General features: G+C 37.1%; 1 protein-coding gene across 7 annotated transcripts in view; it reads left to right on the top strand.

The window, feature by feature from the left end:
- Hecw2 (HECT, C2 and WW domain containing E3 ubiquitin protein ligase 2) overlaps positions 1-24,402 on the top strand; it is a 363,407-nt gene that overhangs the window by 197,296 nt on the left and 141,709 nt on the right. For 2 of the 7 annotated variants that reach the window (XM_048808219.1, XM_048808217.1), the window contains exon 1: positions 10,384-10,773. The exons of the other annotated variants lie outside the window; for them this stretch is intronic. The gene's annotated coding sequence lies outside the window, so the exon portion shown is untranslated. Of the gene's footprint in view, positions 1-10,383; positions 10,774-24,402 lie in introns of those variants that run through there. 7 annotated transcript variants of the gene reach the window in all.

The raw sequence follows: 24,402 nt of genomic DNA, 5'->3' as shown, positions 1-24,402 counted from the left end.
TGACAACCATATCAGGTATCCTATAGATTGTTCTGCATTTTGGATTTGTCTTTTAGTGGTAGTGTCTTTTAACTGCTTCACTGTCCTCCATTTTTCTTGTAAATTGGAGGTGAACACAAAGGTCTTGAATAGGATAGGGTCATCCCCCCCACCCACTCCCCACGCGCTCCAAAGGTGCTGTGTACTTCACATTTGTATTCCATTAAAAAATAGGAGGGCTTGGATGTGTCTAAGTGGTAGAGCACTTGCTTAGCTATGCATGAGACTCTGGGTTTGATCCACAGTGTTGGGGAAAACAAAACAAAAATAAGATCAAACAAATCCTTATGAGATAGATACTTAATGTCCTCATTATAAAGTCATCAATTTTTTATCTAATAATTTTAAATTTCACTTATTAGGTGTTAAAATTGTGAATTTTCTAATTCTTGGATTTTTTCTATGTGTATTTCCTGGAATTCTTGTGTAGAAAGCACTTTTCATTATCTGTGCCTTCCTAGTTCCTCTGAAGTACAATTCATACCAAAAAGGAAAGGCAAATGCTTAATTCTTTAATTCTTTTTTAAAAAATATTTATTTTTTTAGTTGGACACAATATCCTTATTTATTTATTTTTATGTGGTGCTGAGGATCGAACTCAGGGCCTTGCATGTGCTAGGCGAGCGCTCTACCGCTGAGCCATAACCCCAGCCCAATTCTTTAATTCTTATTGACAGAGTTCAGTTACAGGCTTTGGTTTCCTGCTTATTGCCAATTTTGACTAGAGAAGTCTGCCTTTTTTTTTTTGATTAGTGGCTATATTTATTTTGACATCATTATGAATTCATGTTTAAAAAAATATTTCATGTGTTTTGATGAGTTGAAAGGTTTTTTGGGACCAATGGAAAAAACTATAAAAGAAAATATTTTAAGAATAGTTTCATGTTTTATCTTCAATATCTCCACTTTGATCACTCATTCTTTCTGTATGTAAACATTTATGGTGGTGGACTTTTTGTCATTTCCATGTTCTTTCATAAATAAAAGCAAATTGTATGTGTGTGTGTGGGGGGGGCACAGTATCTGTGCTATTTTAGCTTCAGGCAAAGGGTGTAAGTGACTTGGCCCATGATGACAGGAAGATGACCTGGCAGGGTTGGGAGTTAAACTCAGCAGTCTGACTTTTGAACTTGGATTCTTAATCAACCCTGCTGTAATTTTGGCTGTCCCATTGACCCACAGCCTAAAGAAAGGTGAAAGAGGAGGCAGTTGTAACTTTACTACTCAGAGTAGTAAGTGCAGGGAAGTGATCTGAACAGAGAATGAGCAAAAGAAGCTACTTTTAAAAGAATTGCAAAATTGCTTTGTGAGAACGCATCAAACTTGTGCCAAGAAAAAATATACTTCTTGGTTTTCTTTCCTTTTTTCTTTATTGCATTTTGCTTTTTGTTTGAGCCAAATTTTCTACTTTTAATTTTAGTGTGTTTGTTTTCAATAGCCGTTAGAGAGTCCCTTGAGATAGCCTGAATTCTTTTGGTGCTTGTGTTTGATTTAAATTGATGTCATAATTTCATTTCAGATGGGTCTTTTTGGGTTGATGACTATTGAGTACCTGGAAGTTTTGAATACAATTTTAAACAATTACAGACTGAAACCAGTTCTCATGTGATGTCTGTGATATATATAAACTTTTTGCTGTTCCTTTACTAGATGTGACTTCAATCTGTTTTGTCCCCTAGAGATGTCTTGATGATGGATGATACTTGTGTTTTTCAGAATCTTAAAACAGGGTTGTTGATAATATGTAGTTAGCTACAAGGTCATTTTTTTAAAACTATTTGATGAGTGAAAACTCCTTTTGAAGGAGCACTTCATAAATCTACAGTATAAGGATGATTTTCAAAAGTCAAAATAGTTGATGATTAAAGATAAATTTACAAAGGAAACACAAAGACAGGAGAAAGACACAAACACTCATTTTTTTTTTCTGTTTTACTGTTCTGAATTTCTCTGTTGTGATGCTAAGCCATGTTGAATAAGTAATGTAAGTTCACTGGAGGCCACTTGGAAAATATGGAAGACTGCAAGGAATTTAAATTTTCTTGCCAAGCGGTAATTACTGTAAACGTTTTGGCATATCCGTTTTGCAATGTATGTGTGTGTGTGTGTATAATGTGTTTTAAAACCCAGTCTGTTCATATTGTGCAGATAGTTCTGCAGTATGTTTTTCCACTTGGTGTACCATGAACATTTTCCATGTTGGTCAAAAATTATTTTGGAGCATCATGTGATAGCTACACAATATCCTCTGGCTTTCTATAATTTATCTTTTCTCTGATTTCTGGACACTTACTTAGTGTTTCTAATCATTATGAATCATGATACAATCACCACTGACTCTAAGTAATCTTTGGCACTTATTTCTTGAGCATGTATCTTATTTTGCTTATTAAGCCATGGAAAATAATATTTTTTTTCATGTGTAAAGGAATCATTAGTTTTCTTGGCACTCCATTTTCCCCCTTGTACTCTTATCCTTTACTGAAGGAAGTTTTTAAATTTCAAAACAATGGGTGTCTTTTTTTTAACATTTGATTGAGATGTTTATATATAAACTCTGAAACAGGTTAGAATATAAAATTACAAATCCTGATGATAGCAGTTTATAATGGAAATGCTTACAGACTCTTAAATATAGCTTGGTAGGGAAGGGCGGGAGTGAATCCAGTTGTTACAGTTTGTTCCAGGAAAGGCATCTTGGATGAACGCCATCTACTTTTACAAAGATTCCTGTGATTTTAGTTTTATCTGCTGCACTTAACCTTTTGCAAAGTGATTGCTGAAGCAAACGTATGTAATACCCTAACAGAAATTAGCATAATTCTTTTAGTTAATTGAAAACTGGCAGTTCTGTTTTCCCTAAACATGTTACTTGAATTTTAATGAAAGTACTCAGCATGGTTTAATCATGTCAGATAACCTAGATAGGGTGACTCCAGAGGTCAATTCATCTAACCAATTGCCTTTCTGGTGGACTAATCTACTTAGTGTATTTGTCACAATGAGAAAATTCTAGAAGCTTCTCCAGATTTTATTTATATGGTTTATAATCTTTTCTTACTGAGACTTTACTGAAAATGAATATATGCTCGGCAACTGACACTGTTCCTTGCCTTATATAGCTTTATAGTCCTCTCCAAACTCTACTGGCTGTACATTGTTATTATCCCCATTTTACTGATGAGGAAACTGAAGTTTAGGAAGGTCAGTCATTTGCCTAAAGTCACAAAATAAGTGTCCATTTTGGTGGCAGAACTAGTGCTCTCCAGACAAGCTCTCAGAGCATTCTTAGTCATATAATTACTGGTTATAGGAGAACATATCTTAAATTGGATTTTAAACAAATGTTAAGAAAGTGTAATGAACAAATTTAGTGTGTGATTTAACTTTCAACTTATAAGCATTGCAGAACATATTTGGATATTTAAAAGTTGACTTTATTCTTTTTTTTTTTTTGAAAGGAGACACAGTTATGTAAGGGGAAAATCCCTCATTTTCCTTTTTCCTGGTTAGAGCTCTTGGCAACCACTAGCATGTGGTTGCTATTATTGTGACTTCACCTATTGTAAGTTCAGATTTAAACTCCCAGGTTCTCCATCCACACCTTTTATAAACACCATGTTTAACTTGGAAGGAAGAAAAGTTATTCTTGGCAACACTCATATAGCAAAAGTGGAAACTGCGGAGGACTCCAAGGGATGTATTGACCGGAAGCAGGAACTGTAAAGAATATGTCTAGCTTTTAATGTTAATACTGTTTAGAATGCAGACATTCAGCAATGGAAACAGTTAGTATTCAGTTTGTTAAGAGAGAGAAAAACTGCAAAATGAGGTCTGTGTCCTATATATTGTTAACTGAAATAATGTAGTGATACTTTGTGCTTCTGTTACTATTGTCATTTCCAAATGTCAAGAAAGCCATTAGATAGCTAATAAGGTTTTGACACTAAGATGACCAAATCAGCTAAAAGATTTGGGATTGACCAGTGGTACTTAACCACTGAACATCACCAGCCCTTTTTATTTTTTAGTTTGAGACATGGTCTTGCTAAGTTGCTTAGCATCTTGCTAAGTTGCTGAGGCTGGCCTCTAACTTGTGATCATTCTCCCTCAAGTGTCCTGAGTTGCTGGGATTACAGATGTATACTACCACATACAGTTAGGAAAATATTTGCTTTTGAGAACAGCCTGAAATTGTAATTTGATGTCAGCAAAGATATAGATAGGATGTAGATATGATGCTATCAGGACTCTTTGAAAATTGAAGGAAATACATTTATAACAAGTGGGATTATTGCTTTGCGCTATTGAAAACAGACTTTTTGGAAATGTTACTAAAACATTATTCTTAAAGGTGGTACAAGCTGAAAAAAATGGTAGGTTAACAAAAACAGAGTTCAGTTCATGGCTGACAGATTCAGTGAATTATTTAAGTTAAGAATATTTCTTTAGATGTTGATTCCATAAATCCCTTCTGTCCCATAACCTTTTGAGATGATATCACAAAAAGCAACTTTAGTATCAAAATCCTGATCTAGGAGACAGACTGGGCTGACCCAGGATGGCCATATTCTTCTACCTGGGTTCACTAATGCTCCTCAGACTTTGTATGATCATTCAAATCCATCATGGACATTAATCTTTTCCAAAATAGGATAAATATAAACTAGTAGAAAAGTGAAATAAAAATAGGATCTACAAAATGTGAGCTTTCAATTTTATTATTAGATGAAAGAGACATAAAGTCACTGACAAATTTCCATAAATATTTCTAAAGACTTACATTCAATTTCTGTACCTACCTAATTAACAGACAATTTATGAAGCAGTGTTCAACCATGGTCCATATCTTAGGAGGACTGTAGACTTAAATATAGACTAAAACTTTTGTTGTCATGTTGGTGTGCTCCTCTGCCTTCATTTTTCCTGTACTTATTTGTCTTCCTACTATGCTCTTTTTTTCTTCTTCTTCTTTTAAAAGTGGGTTGAACATAATCATCATGAGAATTGTTAGGTAGGGGTCACTGTGTGGGAAGAAAGATGCGTGTCTCTTTTTTCGTTTTCAAATAAAATGAATGTATAAAATCAAATTTGACATTCATATACACATGTCCATGAATATATGGTCTATTAGATTTTGAGGCTTTAGACTATTGTCTCCTAAAGTGTGGTTCAAGAACCACTTTTTTTTTTTTTTAACTTTTTGTTTGTTCTTTTTAGTTATACACGACAGTGTCAGGGACCACTTGTAACAGAATGGGCTGGGATAATTATTGGATTTAGACTTCTGAGGCCTATCCTGTACCTAATGAGTTAGAATTTCTGTGGTCTACTCTATGGAGTGTGAATTTTGAACATGAAATTCAAGTGATTTAATACACAATAAAATTTGAGAATTATTCTTTCAGAGGTTATATTATAAAAGAGCATATCTGATCCCTCCAGGCTTCTTATTGCTTCCTATGATCCCTCCTTCTCAATGTAATCCTGTTATGATGCCATCTGCCATGAGGGAGCCCTCAACAGAGCCAGCACAATGCTCTTGAACCTCCAAACTGTGAGCTAAATAAACCTCTATAAAGAACCCAGACTCAGCTTTATTGTTATAGCAACAGGAAACACACTAATGCATTTGTCTTCAGATTAATATGGAGTTAGTACAAAGTTCATCATTGAGGAAAAATATAACACTCTTGGATGTTAGTTAATGCAAAATTCACCAATAAGAAAAAATATTACATTCTAAGAACTTCAAGAAATATGGCAATCCAATAAATCAGACACATTATAGCTGGATCTTTAATTCTGTAGTAGAAATAATGGAAAGAAAACCAACAAGGTGTATTATTATTTGTGTATACCTTTCAATTTTTGGCATATTACATCTACTTGTATTTATTAATCTATGACACAGAAAAATGAGGCTCATTGATTTTTGTTTATGAAATCATGGATCACAATCCTGACATTTTAGCCTTAGTGGACACTGGCAAAGGGAATTCCTCATCTACCTAAGATGAGAAAATCAGTCCTTTGGGGACTTTCCTCTCTTCCAAAGTATATTGGTAATTTCCCAGATAAAACTGCAAATTCCTAAAAAAATGATATGCCCATAATTACTTTTACTGAACTGAGTACCACATCGTATTGCTGTTGTGGAATTGTGCAAGCTCCTATAAAACTCCCCTCTGCAGCTTTCAGCCTTGCCTGTGTGCAAACTACTGGAACTCTCCAGAGCTGAGTCTCTTCATTTTGTGAATAATAATCCCTCTCAGAACTGCTGGGAGATTTCAGCAACTGAGTGATTCCGAAATATCAAGTGCAGCATTTTGCCAATTGGTGAATGGCAGTTAGTCATTGTTGGAGGAAGCTGTATAGCAGTGGCCAACGTGTGGGTAAGCTTGTTGTTGTAGATTTGAAATACAGCTAGTTTCTAGTTATGTGGTCTTGTGTGAGGAAGCCATTCAATCTTACTGTCTCCAAATTTTCTGAATTTGTGAGATGGGAACTGTAATGACTATTCCAGAAGGTTGTGTCAAAGATCAAATGAGGGAGTGTGTATAAACACTTACAGTGCCTGGCATTTGCCAAGTTCTTAATAGATCACATACAGTAGTCATTATTATTTTTATTGACTTTGATTGCCTACTACTTTCTAAGCTAAATTTTTTTAAAAAGCACATATTTCAAATATGTTTATCTACTTGGGTTTAGGGTTATGTCCTTGATTTTTTTTTTTAGTAGCTATCTCACTTTTGCATATATTTTCTCAAAAGCTCTCTGATTTATATACCAACTGCTATGTATTTCCATTGGAAGATTTGGGGAATCTGAAAACAGAATGATGATGAGAAAAACATTAATCTAGCTGCTTTTTGAGCACCAAGGTCAGAAGAAGAAGCTTCTAATGAAAATTGCAACAGATAGGCAGACACATGCTGTGAGGCTTCAATAATGTATGCAGTGATGTCAGACTCAGAGGCATGCAAGATGCATAAACACAGAAGAGATTTATAATGGCTTTTAAGGAAAAGGGTTGTTCCTTCCTGATGCTGTAATCCTGATTCTGGTTTGTGTTTTTGGTGCCAGCATAAAGGTAGATGGAGGAGACACTGTTGACTATTTCCCATTGTTAAGTCCTTCTGTAATCTAGAGTCTTTGCTCGTTCCTACTTAATTTCAATAGCTATTCTCTGTGCTTTGGGGAATAAGCTAGTTTAGTTAATTTTCTATGATTAATCCAGTCAGCATCCCCAAATCACAGTTCCCCCCACAGCCATCCTTGTTAGATCAATGATTTTGAATGATAAGAACTGTGATAATCAAATGGATATTCAGAAGGTGCTATGAAGGAGCCAGGAAAAAGGAAATACTTACTTACATTCCATTATTGCTAAGGGTTTCTTTACCTCCATGTACATTAATGCTTAAAATTTCTGGAATGGGTTCTCCTCTAGCAGCCTCTTCTCTGTTCCCTTTCTGTGCTCTGATCTCATTGACCTTCCTTCAGTCTCTGAAAGGGCTGTGTTACTTCTCACTGCAGAGCCTCTGCTGAGCAATTCCACCTGGAATTACCTTTGGCTCCTCTCCTCTCCCTTCCATAACAATTCCTGGTCATCCTTTAGATGGTAGTTGTTCATGCACTGATTCCTCGAGTTGGCTTTTTCTTATTCTCTGGACCATGTCATTCTGTAGCAGATCATCAGATCCCTTAGGATTTTCTTTTTTCCTTTGTAGCATGTATCATAATTGTAATTCAATGTTTTTTTTTTTTTTTTAGGTATAGGGAGATAATTAGGTATGGGGAGGGATTGAACCCAGGGCTGCTTAACCACTGAGTCACACCCCCAGCCCTTTTTATATTTTATTTAGAGATAGGGTCTCACTGAATGCTTAGTGCCTCAGCATTGCTGAGACTGACTTTGAACTTGCGATCCTCCTGCCTCAGCCTCCCAAGCTGCTGGGATTACAGTTGTGCACCATGGTGCCCAGCTCAATCCCATTTTATGTTTGTTTTTCATTGCTTTTTTTCCCCCTGTCTCTCTCAAATGTAAGTTTTATAAGGGTAGGGGCTATGTTTGTTTTGTATATAACTATCTCCCCATACCTAACACCATATGATGTCATAGTAAGTGAAAACAATTGTGTCATATGCATGCAAAATTGTTATGTTAATCTTTTCCCCATTTTATTTGTTGTTAGCGATTTTGCTGGCTTTTCTTCACAGAGGAGTATGGTTTGGAGAAAGAATTAGCTTGTATGCATTCTAAGGTCTGACACTATGATCCTCTGGCTGTAAGTTCTTAATATGGTTGTTTACTATGACTGCAGAGATGCTGGATAAACTACCTGTGTTTAAAAATATACCACACATATGAAGGAGCACATGTATTTGGGAATCTTTTTTGTTTTAAATGTCTGACTTCATAAAGTATTTTTTTATTCTTTATTTTTTTTGTAGTTGTAGATGGACAGAATGCCTTGGATTTTTTTTATTTTTATGTGGTACTAAAGATTGAACCCATTGCCTCACACATGCTAGACAAGCGCTCTTCCACTGAGCTACAGCCCCAGCCCATATTTGGGGGTCTTAAATCTAAGTTCTAAACTCTATCTAATCTCCCACCCTCTGCACTTTAAGTTTCTTTCTTGTTTATTGGGAAATCTAGTTTAATTATAACAGTGGCTTGTGCTGGGAGAAAGTAGGTTGCCTTTATACGGGAATAGCCTGTTTGTCACATGTGGACATTGGTAACACCAGATCTTAGGGTGCAGCTGAAGTGACATATCTGACAATGTCACCACATTTGGAAAGCAAAGGATCATGACCTGGAGGATGAGTGGAGCATCAGGCTGGTCTAGAGACCTGGAAGCCAGTGGCAGTAAGAGTTGTACCATGAGCAGAGAGGGTAAGCCTCTTTGTAGCCCAAGGAGACTTTGTTGGTCCATAACTGGAGAATAGTGAAATATCCAAGATTATCACTATTTTTGATTAGGCATGAAAGCAGAGATGCTCATATTTTAAGTCCATTTATTTTTCATAGGCTACGGTCACCTTTGATGCTAATAAGAGGAAATGAATTTGTCCTTTCTAGACTTACGTTTTGAATCTCCTAATGGTAACTGAGGCCACAGTGGACCCATTGGCCTCCTGCAAGTTAGTGAGGTTGCTGGCATTTTCAGGAATGTTATTTGAGGGGTTTGGGTATCATTCAGATCTGACTTCAAATCCTGGCTATTGTCACTCTTCTCCATGAGCCTCAGTTTCCTCATCTGTAATATGGATCCAATCACAGTGTTGACCTCATTCTTAGAGCATAATGGTGCTCATTAGAGACTATTTTTAAAGGTCTACTCTGGGTCCCTAGCACATAGAAGGCATTCTGTACATACTTGTTATTATTGTTATTTGCTAAGACACACCGTAAAGTCATGATGATTTGTCCTAAGAGAGAGCCAAGTTTATAGTTAAGAAGAGGTTTGTACAAGCCTCTTCCAATTTCAGACTCAGCCCAGAGCTCTGTGGCCCTCTCAGTTTTAGGGTAAATTCTGGATTAAGGGAACAGGACAGAGAAAAATGCAGCCACCAGATGCATTGTGAAGTTTAAAACCAGCCTGCCTCACTTTACAGCAAATGCACCAGGCAATTGAGGACATTTGGTCTTGTTTTCCTGGCGGTTTGCTGGAAAAAGATGGTCTTGTAGGCTTTGATTGCATTCAGCTAGCCCTTAATGGCAGTGGCTCACACAGGTGAGCTAACGGCATCAAGAGGCTGCCTTGCCATTAAAGACCAGTGGATCTGAACTGGGGATTCCTGCATCCCAACTCTTTCCAGTGAAAGACAAGGGCACTAGCTAGATTGATGATTGTGTCCATTTTTGCACTTTTGAAAATGAGATCTGCAAATAACTTCTGGATCAATAACCACATTTTAGGGTTTTCATTAAAGCTGTGTAATGTTTGAAAAGGTTTTAATCTCTTTTACAATTTGAAATCATAAATTCACAAAGTCCACTCTGGATTGATGAGGCGACTCCAAGCCTGTTTTAATAACCTAAAGGAAGGCAAGAGCTGATTAATGGAAACGATGCATTGGAGCTCCCACATACATAGTGACTGCTCTGTTCTGAGTAAATCAGACAGCAGCGCCTCTCTGTGAGAGCAATCAGTTTGTTTGACATCAGCCTACTGTGTGTGAGTGTGTGTGTGTGTACACATAACTCATTCTTTGGAATTCTCCCATGGAAAAGCAAAGGAAGGAAGCTGAGGGAGGATGGGGCGATTGCATCCTGTACCCTTTATAGGGGTGTGGCCACTGCTGCCTTTGCCGAAGGGACACAATACGATGTGTTTTTTCACTTAGGATGTCTGAACAGTGATAAGTCTTGATGAGAGGCAGCAGGGGCTCTCGGTGTCCTTCTTAGCTGGACAGGAGTCTCCTGGTGGAGGTCTGCTCCAGTCCGCCTGGTATTCCATTTCTAGAACACTGGGAAGAGAAGGAGACGCAGGAGCATCATTGAGGTGGACCCAAAGGACTCTGAGCCACCTTGGACTCCAGGCTGGTTGTGACTTCAGCTCTGGCTGCTGTTATGAATGAAACTTCCAAGTAGCAAGGCCAGGCACAGGGTTTTAAGGAGAGTGCAACATGTGTCTTCCTGCTGCTCCCCAAACCTGGTTCGAGGTGATGGATTCTTCCCTGGCAAAGGCAGAGGGGAATTTTGGGGGATTGTATGAGGTAAGATACTGGAAAGTTCTGTGAAATGAATTTGACCCTCATCTGATTTCCTTATCTAAACTTTTGGATTTGTAGTCATCTCCGCCTTTTACTTTGAAAAGTTCCTAAATGTGGTCCTCTTCTTGCTTGGTTAGGGACAGTTATTAACAAACTGTATGGTATGTTTAATCACATTTAGTCACTTGAAAACTCAATATAGAGAGAGCTACTGGGATTAAAGTTTATGAAGCTTTACAAGTAAATATGTAGTCCCCCTACTGTGAATTTCTGGTCCCACTGGCTTTAAAGGAATTACTTTACTGGGATGTTCAGTACAGGTTCTATCTACAAGAATGCTTTTGAAAATGGCATTAGATTGAGTCTAAATAGATTTCATGGCAGGTTATCTACCCCTGCAAAAATTGTTTGCATATGATGAAATTTAAAACTGTGCTTTTAGGGAATGAGTTGTTAAAACATTTATTTTTAAGGTAAAATATCTATGGGCGAGTATTTGTAGACTTTCATGTTACAGAAACTGTTCTTGTAAACTACAATCTTACAATAAAACTTAAACTTGAGCATAAGACCGTAGTCTTTAGATATATTCTTGTGGTAACTGTAGGAAACTGACCAAGTTTTCTGTAAACCTTCTAAAATTTAGAAGCAGAATTTCAATTTTATCCTAATCTCTTATACAATAGTTTTATGCCATGAAGAATTTTATTTTGGCAATAAAATGCCAATCAGTAGCTCTCATGGAGGAGGTGGGTGTTATTTTTGTTCCCATATAGGAACAGTTGGCATTTAGTGTCTGGGAACAAGGAATGCTGATGTTCCTGCAGTACACTGGATAGGCCCTCACTGAGAATTATGTGCTAGAACTCCAGTAGTGCCCTTGTTAAACCCAGGTTAGTGAAAAGTAAGCTAATGATTTAGCAGAAATTCAGATGAGCCGTTTAATTTCTGGAAAGTTTATTTTCTGATCAAGTAGTTTTGGGGAGGGGCCTACAAGAAACAGCTCCTTCTGCAAAATTATTCTTTAGAATCAGTAGCAATGAATGTTTCAGAAATATCGCCCCCATGTACTTCTAATTAATATTTTCAGACTGAATTTAGATTAGCTCCAACAAGTATTTGGTTCAGTTCAATGAAAGTAACTTCCTTTTTTGAATATAGTTATTACGGTTTCTGATCTGTACTGTACAAGCTTATTAAGATTAAAGGAATAATTTACTCCTAACCAATAGATGCTTTTGTGATGAACATTGTGTTTTATATTGATTGTTTAATTCTCAGATCTTTCAGCACTAGGTGCCATGTAAAAGTAACATCTTGAAGGATCTAAAGTTTGCTTGTAAATGTCACTTGGTACTAAAAGTGATTATCTAGAGGAAAGGGACGGGTGTTGGGGGGGAAGAGAGGGACAGGGGAAGTAACCGGGAACAATAAGGATCAAATTATATTGTTATATCATGTGTATGTATGAATATGTAATAATGAATCTTACCAGTATGTATAATTTTAGTGTACCAATAAAAATATGGAAAAAATAAAAGGGATAACCTTTGAGTGACAGCTTAGTGCATATATGATTTTTTTAATAATTAGAGGAAAAAAAGTAGAATACATAATTAAAATGCTATTATCATTCCTTGCAACTTTTTATATACATGGTTCTGAGACAGATTCTCAAGGTGAATGCTGTACTGAAAATCCTGGTTTCATTGTGTGAGGAAATGAGGGTGTCTTCATTTGGGTCTCTCTCAAGACAGATTTTTAAGCTTTGAGTGACTTCCTTTTAGGAACTGGGCAGTATTGAGCTACTGTATGTGAGCTACTGTGCTGTGTATTTAGTGGCACAGTTTGTAAGTACTGTATAGTAGGGAATTTCACCTTGGCCCTGGTCTTTTGGCAGCCATTGATTAAGAAACCAGCATTTCAAGAGACATAAATGAACATTCTTTTGTTTTAATTTATATATATATTTATGAGAACTTAGAATAAAGCAAATTTTAAAAGTAAAAACTAATGAGGTTGAAGAATTGTGCTTTGAAGCATGAAAATAAAAACATAGCTCCCTTCCAAAGAAGGAAGACACAGATTTAAAAAATTATAAGAACTTGAACATTTAGCTCCTATTATGTCAGGTTCACATGTAATGCTCATGTACTTCTCACAGCATTCTGAGCCAGGTGCTTTTATCTGTTTATAGATTAAAGAAATGGGATCTATGGGGCTGGGGTTGTGGCTCAGTAGTAGAGTACTTGCCTGGCATGTGTGAGGCACTGGGTTCGATTCTCAGCACCACATATAAATAAATAAAATAAAAGTCCATCAACAACTCATAAAAATATTTTTTTTAAAAAAAGAAATGGGATCTACATATAGCTTTAAGACTTGCCCAAGGGTATAAATTAAGTGAATGGGATTTAAACTTATAATTGTTGTCATCTCACAGCTGACACCTGGCAATAGCAGTATCAAATAGTGTGTTACTCTCATTGTTTCTCTGCTGTATGATATGTACCTAAAAACAGAAAACCTACTTCTCTTGGCAAATAGAGACTATGTGGAGTCAGTGCCATTGATACAGTAAATAATGTTGCATTAAGAGTTTTACTGAGCTCCGAAATGATGGGTAATTGGAGCTTTATATTTTGGCTAATTAAGGATGACTATGAAGAAAGTGGGATTTGAGGAGTTGTTTGCATGAGAAGAGGGAAGGGAAGAACATGGTGGATGTAGAGAGTGAAATTACAGGATGGTGGTTTGATGTGGCGGGCATGAGAGGTGGATGAGTCACCTAAGGTTGCTGAACTGAAGAGTCAGAGATTGGTTCATGGCCTTTTTCTCTAAGGGTGGAAATTTATATCTGCTATAGCTTTAACTACACAGGAAGGATGGTGATGGGAGGAGGGCCATGTTCAGGTTATGACTCTGGTGCTTTCCTGGGCATGAAGCATAAGGCACTGTATTCTTGCTGCTCTAAAGTCTACTCTGCACACAGCAGATTTATATTTTTAATGCAAATTGTGTCACTTCCGTGCTTTAAGTCCTCCAGTAATTCAGTGATCCTTAAAGTGGAATCTAAACCTTCACTATGGTCTGGGTAGATGGCATCGTGTAGTTTTGAGGAATATGGTATCTGGAGCTAGAGCCTGGGTTCACTCTGCACAGACTAGCTTTGTAACCTTGGACACATTTCTTAACTTGTCTGTGCTTTAGTTTCCTCATCATTAAAAATCAGATATTAATTTCTACTTCAAAGAGTTGTTAAAGGTTTAAATGAGTTAATGTAGGTAAAATGCTAGAGTAGTGTCTAGCACATAGGTTGTTCTTGAGAAAGTTTATTATTATTTTTACTACTGTTATAATTATTACTACTACAATTGTCTGCAAACTGGCTCCTGCTAACTCTGATCTCCTCCCACTCTCTGCCTTCTTCTTGCTACTCTAACTGCATCACTTTGATGTTCTTTAGAACATGGTTGGCTGGCTCCTGCTTCAGGGTCTTTGCATTTTTTGTTTGTTTGTTTCATTTTTTGCAGTGCTGGGGATTGAGCCCAGATTTTGTACAAGCTAGAAAAGCACTCTACCTGAGTTACTTATGTCTTCAGCCCTGCATCTTGTGTTTATGTGTTTTCCTTCAAATCTCCTTTCAATAATTGCTATTTTACTTCTGCCTTTGGGGTTTGAAATGTTCTTTCTAACTATTTTTAGCCTATTATCACTTTGGTCCAAATTATAACCTTTAGGAAAAAAATCATTTGCTCCACTGTTTATCATGGAATTTCTTCAGCAGAAAGAAGCCTTGTTCTGCCCCATCAGTTCTGCTACACAGATTAGGAATGAGGCATTTTATTGTCATCATCAGAGAATATTCTAGTAGAGCCTAATATTGAACCATGTGCTAAGATGTTTACCAAGCTACTGAATGCCAGTCACACTTGACCCTTGAGTTGAGCTTGAGTGTACACTCTTGTTATGTAAGTGTGACTGCTGGAAGGAAATAACTCTGTACAGTATGATGGGAAAATGATGTACTGATAGCAACATGTGCTCGAGAAAGAACTGGAAATTTTTAAGTCTCAAATTTTTACAAAGAACACCTAGTTCCTTCTGATATTTTGTCATAAAATTGGATACAGCCAAATGCAAATAACTTGTTTTCACTATGAGATTTATTATAAATGTCTGCAATAACCAAATTAAATATAGTTTTCTTGATTGATAGGAGGAAGGAATTAGTCATTTTTCCATCTGAAGTATTATCAAAGAATGAGTTCTCATAAATCCTCTATAAGAAATTGTTCAGTTGTGAAAAACAAATAAAACTTAAGTTAGAAATGCTGTGTAAGTTCTTGTCAAGAAGGAGCTTGTTTAAAATGTGTCAAAGGCCTTTACCTGAAACTAGGCCTGTGATCTTAGGTAAGGCTCTACATCTTTTAGTGCACTGATGTGTGCAATTGTAAGTATTAAGGAAAGTTGAATGTCAGCTCAGTAGTACACTTGAATTAAGTGTGAATATTAATTAGAAATTCTTGCTCTAAAGACTGAGTTTAAACTTATCTTATTGAGAAGTCTAATAAGGCTTCCATGGAATTTTGAATATTATTCTTGTCTTCTCTCTGAACAAGACGGAGATCTTTTTAAAAAGCCTTTATGTATTTGTTGGTGAGGATTTTATTTCTCTTTTGTATTTTTAACAATAGAATACTAATATTCGGTTTTTATCATATAATCAAAAGAATATATTGAGACACCTTTCATTCAACCAGATCTGAGGACCATGTGCCAGATACCGTGCAAAATACTTGAGATCTGTCAGTGGATGGAATAGACAAGGATTCTTGAGTTCTTGGATTTACATTCTAGACAGATAATATGTGTATAAGTAGATTAAGTATGTAAGTATGTGTAAGTAGATGTAAGTATGTTAGAAGGTGATAGGGTTATGTAAATAGATTAAGAGAGTCCAGGAGTGTTAGTGGATGAGTTGCAGTTTTAAACGGGACAATCCAAACCTCATTGCAGTTTTAAATGCCATCCAAGTGGACCTCGTTGAAAAGGTGATTTGTGAGGGGGAAAGAAAAAATTGAAGGGAGGAATTGAGCCATCAGTGTGTCTAGGGGAAAGTTCTAGACAAATGAATCAGCCAGAGCAAAAGCCCCAAGGCAGAATCCTGACCACACTCTTGAGGACGTCTAGGAGGCCAGTGTGGTTAAAGTGGAATGAGGTGGGAGGAAAGATGAAGTCAGGGCCATAATTGGAAGGGGGTGGTGGGCAGCCATGTTCTGTAGCACACTAGACAGTTTACTATGATATAAATAGGGAGCCACTGAGCAGAACAGAGACATGTTTCAACATTACCTGTGTTTGAAAGTGATTTTTTAAATTTTTTTAATTTGTAAGTAATTTCTGAACTGTTTATGATCTGCTATTCTGGGCCCTACTAAAACTTTCGGGAGGTATTTGCTGAAGTTAGTCCAAGTTTTTTTTTCTCACTGGTATGCCAGCAATTTCCACCCTTGTTAAAATGAGTGTTTAATCCAATAGTTTATGATCAGGTTTCCACATATGACAGAAAACATGATACTTATTTTTCTGAGTCAGGCTTATTTCACTTAACATGATGATCTCTGGTTCCATCCATTTTCCAGTAAGTGACATGATTGTGATTTTTTTATTCTTTATAACTGAATAATACTCCCATTGTGTATATATACCACATTTTCTTTGTCCACTTATCCATTGACAGGCTGCTTCCATAACTTAGCTCTTATGAATAGTTTCTTGGGTTTGCAGGTATCTCTATAATATGTTGACTTTGATCCTTTCGAATATATGCCCAGGAGTGATATAGCTAGATCCTATGGTAGTTCTACTTTTAGTGTTTTTAGGAATCTTGGTACTGTTTTCTTTAGTGGCTGTACTAATTTACATTCCTACCAACTGTATGAGAATAGGATCTGGTATTTGTATAGGAAGTGGCTGAGCAGAGCCTACTTCCCCTGCTCAGTGTGTCTGAAGGGGTGAGTGTCTGTCCCCTCAGGGGAATGGTTAGTAACTGGCTATATATACATCACCCATCATGGATCTAACGAAGCATTTCACATTCTCTGGGTACTCCCCCTCCCTTGTGAATTGCCTTCTATAGAAATAGCATTAAAACATCTCTTCCAAACCTGTAGATGCACAGTGTTGAATTCAGCAGGTGAGTTCTGCTCCTTACTATCCTGATGTCAGTGTTCTCTTCTGTGAGAAGCATGATCCTCCTTAGGTAGCATTGGACAGTCCTTTGAATGTACAAATTTCCCCAAAGCCAAAGCTTGAAGACTTGTTATCAGCTCTTCTCAGCCTCTGTTCCTTTTTTTTTTTTTTTCCTTCTAATGTGCTGGTGTCCTTTTCTTCCATCTTTGGCACATTTTTTTTTTCTCAGAAAATCTTCATTCTGGTGACTATAAGAAAACAGCCATGCAAACACCTCCAAAGCCACACTTGCCAGTGAGTGTAATTTCAGTGGTGGCCTGGTACGACTGTAATCTCTGAGCTGTCTTATGTGCTCTTCTTTCCATCCAGAGGGCTTCAATGTAAGGAACCTGGAATCTAGGGAGGCTGGCTTAAAAAGGTGTGATAAATTTGCAAATTCACAACGGATTTTGTTAGTAAATTCTCATAACACTTAATAAAATTGATGCTCAATTTGTCATATTCAGTGGTGAAGCACCCTCCCCTCTAGTATAGTCAGATCTCAAAGTCACTGTGGGAGTTTTCCTCTCAACATGAAGGGGTGTTCCTAGCACATGCTTGTCAGTTTGCTGTGTAACAGTCATACAGTCCCTGTGAATGTGCCATCTTTGCCCAGTTCTAGAATGATTATTTTTATTTAAATTGTAGCTTAATATTACTTTCCAACTCTCCAATCTCAGAGAGGTTGTCTAATTCCCCAGTGAAGCCAGAATTGAGTCAGACCCCTTTATGATCAATGTCAAAGCATAGTTATGTTCAGTTCAAAAGGCAATTCAGTATTCAAAAAGTGACTGAATGTCAACTGAGATGAAAATTGAAAATCAACCGAGCCTTTTTTTCTTCTTGAAAAATCATACAATGGAGATAGAATTATTTTAAAGCAAAAAAAGAAAAGAAAAATTGTAAACATTGTTTTTCATTTCTCTGGCACAATCCGTCACATAATATCTTACAAAATTTCTCACGTCTGTTTTTGAACCCTCTGGGTTGACTGGTAGGAAAGTAAGTGCTTTGAAAAGGGTCTTTGTTTGTTTGTTTCTGTTTTATCTCCAGTATTATATAGAGGTCTTGTGGATATTCATTTGGCAAAGAAACAATTCCAAACCCAAAATGTCTGGATATGTTTGATATGTCTGGTCTTGTTTCCTGTATATCCCCTTATTGGCATAAAAGCCTAGTTACAGGATATTTTCTGGAAACCCAACAATTATGCACAGGAAAAATTAGTCATTTAAAAATAATTCTGATACTCATTTTTGTGTTTGAAATATTATGGGGAAAGAAGAGTTTGAAAACTGTTAAAACTATGTTTACATTATTTTAGCATTTTGCAGCATTTTTAAAAAGAATTAATTTAGTTGAAAAAGAATTACTCTCTATGGTCACACTGTAGGTTAATATAATTAATCCAACTTTTCCAAGAAAGAAAAGGATACTGTCCTGGGACCCAGGCAATAATAGTAACTTTTGCCACAAAATTCAGCTTAAAATACAGCCACTTATTTGTTGCTTCTGATGACTAGTCATAGAACCAAAAATATGAATCCTGGTGCAGATATATGGTGTGTGTGTGTGTGTGTGTGTGTGTGTGTGTGTAGGGAATGAATGGGAGAACTGAATGACTGGCTTAGACTTGTAGATCTCCCAAAGGATATCTCCAGATGCATCTCCCAAAAATACTGTACACTTAACAGACCCAGAGCCATATTAATCAACAGGAAGCATCAATCATTCCTCTCCATCTTCCTTTAACAAAGTATGCACACCTCTATCATGGCATTTTGTTATATCTATATCTATGTGTCAGTCTTCTCCCACTATTCTGTCAACTCCCATGGCAGGAAATAGGTGTTCTTAGTCTTCACAGTAGGAAATCCACATCTCTTTCACTATCATTTCTCTCATTTGTTAGCTTGTTCATTCATTCATTTGTTCATTCATTCATTCATTCTTTCAACAGGCAGTTATTGACTTATACTGTGATTGCTTGATTTGCTTAGATATAACTATGGAGTAGAGGTTTTCGATACGTGGTCCTTATAGTACTTGTATCAAAATTAACAAGTCAGAGTCCTTGCTAAACTCAGATTACTGGGCCTAGACTGAAACTTGCTGAATGGGGATCTCTAGAGGAGTAGCACAAGAATTAACATTTAAAAGAAATGCCCTGGAATCCATTGTGTATCATGGAGTTGGGCAGTCATTGACCAGGAAGATAAGTTAGCTAAAGGGAAGGTAGCCAATGATGATTTGTGTTAGTGAAAGTGAAGATGTTGATAAGTCTGCTTAGATAGAAATTTTTTCCCCAATGGACCTTTATTTTATTTATTTATATGTGGTGCTGAGAATCGAACCCAGTGCCTTATACATGCTAGGCAGGCACTCTACCACTGAGCCACCACTCCAGCACCCTTAGATAGAAATTTTATTTAAGACCCCTAGGTGTTTCTCCTAAAAAAAATATATGGTTTAAGTCATAGGAGCCTATTTCTCATCTAATTAACAAGTTCTGGGAAAAATCCCTAAGCCCCTAAATAGTTAACAAAAAAGTTGTGTAAGGGTAATCTTATATCTTACACCTTTTTCTCCTGGGTACACACTTTGTTTCTTTCTTAGAAATGCAGACTTAACATAAATATTTTTAGTATCAGTCGCAGGATTAATTGGAGTAACGCCACAGAATAGTTAAAACAAAAAACCTAAATGAAATCAATTGCTTTGGAAAAGTATCATGGTTTGCTAAAATAAGGCAAGTGTAAAGATTATCAGAAATTTTCTTCATCATATTCCCACAGTATTCACAAACATATAGGTATGAAAATTTTATTAGAAGGATTTTAGAGCTCTCTGGGTGTGTTTTTAGAGAAAGAGTGCAACCAATCAGACTTAGAGGTGAATACCGACTTTACCCACATTGACAGATGCCCAAGTCCCTATATAAAATGTGCAGTGTTTGCATGTCACCTATGCACAACCTTTTTAAAACTCTTACTCACCTCTAGATTACTTACAATGCCCTAATACATTGTGAATATTATGTACCTAGTTATCAGACTGTATTGCTTAGTGAATAATGAGAAGGAAAATAAAAGTCTATACACATTCAGATGTCTAAATATTTTCCATCTGCAGTTGGTAGGACCCATGGATGTGTCACCCATATTTACGGAGGGCCAACTCTAAGGAAGACATATGAGACATTAAGGGACATGCTTTGTATAAATCCTACCAAATACAATAAGACTTCAAGAAGACATTTATGTGTATGTCTTAAACATCTTCAACATCCCTTTTATTGTAATTTTGTTCCAGCTAGGAAATTACTCAGGTATTTTGAATATATGCCCTTGTATTATAGACTCTATTGTAACTGAAAAACAGATACTTTAATCCTAGTGGGAAGGGAACTAGGAGTGAGAAGGGAAAGGGGCAAAGAAGGTAATGCTCAAAGAAGACAAAACCATGAAGCTGATGTGTTTCTAGTGAAGCAGAGGTCCCTGTAGAGGGACAGGTTAAAGATTAAGGTGAGTGAAGGTGACTGATGGAGGGAATTGTGTCAAAGGCAATTTGGGGAATAGAAAAAACCCTGGGCAAGAAAGTAAGAAGTACAGATGAGTAAGGAACAAATGGTAGTAGGGAGACCAAAAGCCACGAGAGGTCAGGCCAAATGTCCTCCATTGAGTGGGTTCTTTAGGATGTATCACAGCCTGCTGCAGGTTAGAGGGTAATTAGGAAGGAGTCAGATTTGGAATAGTTATTAAGAGAAATGAGGAAGGAAAGTGGCCAGTTATAGATGGAATGATGGGTAATTGGTTTTAGAGGCCAATGATATTTCTTTAATGTTTCAGAACATTTACCCAAGTGATTGGAAGAAACAGATTGATAATTACTTCTACATTACACTTGTAGGGGTCTTAGAATTCTTTCCTTGGTGTAACATTTTATACTCAGTTGTTCTTTAGGTAGAGACATTTTTTAAAAACACAATCACCTAATATGGGTGTTAAGTGAGGTAAAAGAAGAACAATTCATACACAATCTAGAAAACATACTTTGTCCTCAAAAATCTCTGAAAAAAAGATCTGAGCAGAGAAATGTTATCACTGTAAATGTATTCTCAGGCTAAACTAACTGACTGCAACTTAAATAACGGGGTTAACCTACCAAGAAGAAGAAGTTGTAACCTGAAGTAGCTATTGATCTTCTTGAAACAAAGCAAAGGAAGGAGTCATACTAGGTATACTTTGCATGGCATGCCCATGGTAGCCTGGGTTCCACTAGCTAGCAGCCCTATGAGTGATAGTAACAGCTGAGGTTGTTCTACTCGTATGCAAAGAATTCAAACTCATTGTTCTTAACTGGTTTATTTCTAGTGACTTTATATTTGCAATTAAGATTAGCAGCCACTTGATGGAAAAAGTGTTTATATTTGTCAAGGATAATGAATTATTGGAAACATAACTCATCAAAGTGAAATGTATGTAGATTAACCAGAATATTAATCTTCATGGTTATTTTCTACTTGACAAGCATTGTACTTGGCAGGGAATAACCCTGAAGCTTCCTTCTCCATGAAGGCTGAAGGATGATCTCTTGCTGTGGCACTTGGACTTGTTTTTTGAATCATATCCATAAGCTGTGCTCCATGTCAGCTCATCCTAATTCTAACCTGTGTCTCATCATATATGGAACTTTTGTGTTCTGGATGAACCTGAATACTCATGCTACATCATAGACGTTTGATTTTAAGGGTTCAGCCTCTCTTTCCTTAACTCATTAATTTAATCAAATGGGCTATAAACCAAGTAGGGCAATTGAAGTCTGAGCTTTATGGTTTATCCTAATATGCTTGAGCTGGTAGATAAATTGAACACTGAACTCTAGACTTGTTTCTTGGAGAAGTGTCTGGGAAGGAAGGAAGCATCACATCATTCATTCTCCCTAATTTCCTCTGTGAAACTAAGTAGGGATATCCAGGTAATGCAGCATTTCTACCTTGGAGTAACGATGACTGGCAAAGAAAATGTTAGTGTCCCTCTGGGACAACAGGTGCCAATGGTGGTTTTCTGTCTCAGCTCCCTTCCTGGAATCTTAAAGGATCTGTTAACCTTGGGGATCTCCTCTGTCCTGGCCTCAGACCTCCTAGAATAATTCTTCTCATCAATTACTACTGCCCTTACATTCTGTCCTCAGTGACCCAAGGTTATTATCTCAGAAGTGAGTACCTAGTTTGGCTTAATTGACTGGGGAGAAAACACCTCTACAGAAGCACTCTTCAACAAGTGCCATATTCTTATGGGTGCTTTTAGTCATAGTGATCCTCATGCTTGGTACTCAAAACAGATTGAAGCTGCCTCATCTTTCTTGAGGTCTCAAGAGGAAACTGGCAAAACAATATTTTTAGAAAATTGTCCATATTCATCACTACTTTGTTTTTTAAAAGAAGACTTTTGAACAGGTAGATACTTTGTACTTGCTGTCCCTGTGTTCTGTTCCCTGGAGGGTCTAACCTCCTGTGCTTTCCAAGTGACCAATAGCTTGTAAGTAAATTTATTTGTGAACATATGAGAGGCCCTGTCCTTATCCAAGTAGTTCAGATCATTAAAATATCTTTCAGAAGGTGGAGCAATCATCTTTGTTTCTGGCCTGAAGCTGTCATGCACTCTTAGGGTTTCCAACCAGATGATCCAGCTATACTACTCCTCAGTATTTATTCAAAAGAATTAAAGTCAGCATACTTCAGTGACAGTTTAAGCCATGTGTGCCACACACAATTCACAGTAGCCAAGTCATGGAACCAACATTGATGTCTGTCATTGGAAAAGTGGAGAAAGAATATGTGGTATCTGTACACAGTAGAGTTTTACTCAGTCATAAAGAAGAACAAAATTATGTTATTTGCAGGAAAACAGATGAAACTGGAGAATATTGTGCTAAGTGAGATAAACCAAACTCAGAAAGTCAAGGGTTGTACGTTTTCTCTCATATGTGGAAACTAGAGAGAAAAAAGGAGAAAAGGAAAAAAGAGGATCTCCTGAAAGTAGAAGGGAGACCAGTAGGGTAGAGGTTGGAGATGTAGAGGCAGGAAGGTAGGTTACAGGGGAATAAAAGAGACCAAATTATACTATGTACATGCACAAATATATCAAGTGAATCCCACTGTTATGTATTATTATACCAATGAAAAGGGAATAAAATCATTATTTTTGGTTATTCCTTACCAAAAACAAAATTCTCAGGAATTCCAGGTCAGGCCAAGAATGATGAATCTAAATCATTAAGCAGTTTTTAGGATGGTGGATTTATCTGTTAGGAGTTTTGTTCATCTGCACATAACAGAAACACAGCTGCAGTGGCTTAGCCAGATAGGAATTTCTTTGTTCCTAGGTTGCAGGAAGTGTAAAGGCAGGTAGTTTCAGGCATCAGCTAATTATCACTGCTTCCAGTTTCTTCCCTGACATCCCCAATGTATGGCTGTCATTCCACAAGGGCAGGGGAGGAGCAAAAGGATGCTGGGACTATCCTTTATTTACTTGGAAAGTAATATTTTCCTTAATATTTTCCAACTGGTGGACTTCCACTGACATATCACTGGCCAGAACCAGGTGACATGCCACCCTAACTACTAGGGGATTCTGAAGAGGTGATTATTTTTAATTGCACTCATTGTTGCCTTGAACAGAATTGGAGTTTTGTTGGCAAGGAAGATGTTGAATGATTAAGCAGTGAGCAGTCTGCCCATAAGAGCTACCTGCCATCTTTCAAAACCAGCATTAAACATTTGCCTGAGTGGTATCTAAATAATGGCATCTTGGTTATACATCTTGATTTGGGATGGAGTGTTTGCTTACCTTGTTTGTCTAGGAGAGGAGGTGATACGGTAAGTGGGCTATGCCTTTCCTTTCTTAAGAGTAGTGGCTGTGTCTTGGCCTTTCACAGTAAAGACTCTTTGACTTATAACAGGCTAAAGGCAAATGGCATGAAAAGACCAATCCTCCCAAAGTTCTCGAGCTTATCAATATGGTGAAACCCAAAGGCCCAAGGACAACCACAGATAGAAATCCCTCTGACCCCCTTAATTTGGCCCACTTTGCATTTCTTTCATGCTCAAAAGGGCAAAGATTTTCTTGTTACGACCATCCCTTTGGGCTCGGGATCTGTTTTCCCTTTCCTATTTTAGTGTAGCTCTTAATTTTTTTTTTTTTATTTTTTATTGTGGGTTGTTCAAAACATTACAAATTTCTTGACATATCATATTCCACACTTTGATTCAAGTGGGTTATGAACTCCCACCTTCACCCCATACACAGATTGCAGAATCACATCAGTTACACATCCATTGATTTACAAATTGCCATCCTAGTGTCTGTTGTGCTCCGCTGCCTTTCCCATCCTCCA

Source organism: Marmota marmota, unplaced genomic scaffold, assembly GCF_001458135.2.
Source record: "Marmota marmota marmota unplaced genomic scaffold, marMar, whole genome shotgun sequence".
NCBI classification, from domain to species: domain Eukaryota; kingdom Metazoa; phylum Chordata; class Mammalia; order Rodentia; family Sciuridae; genus Marmota; species Marmota marmota.
This window is presented reverse-complemented; position numbering and strand designations above follow the sequence as displayed.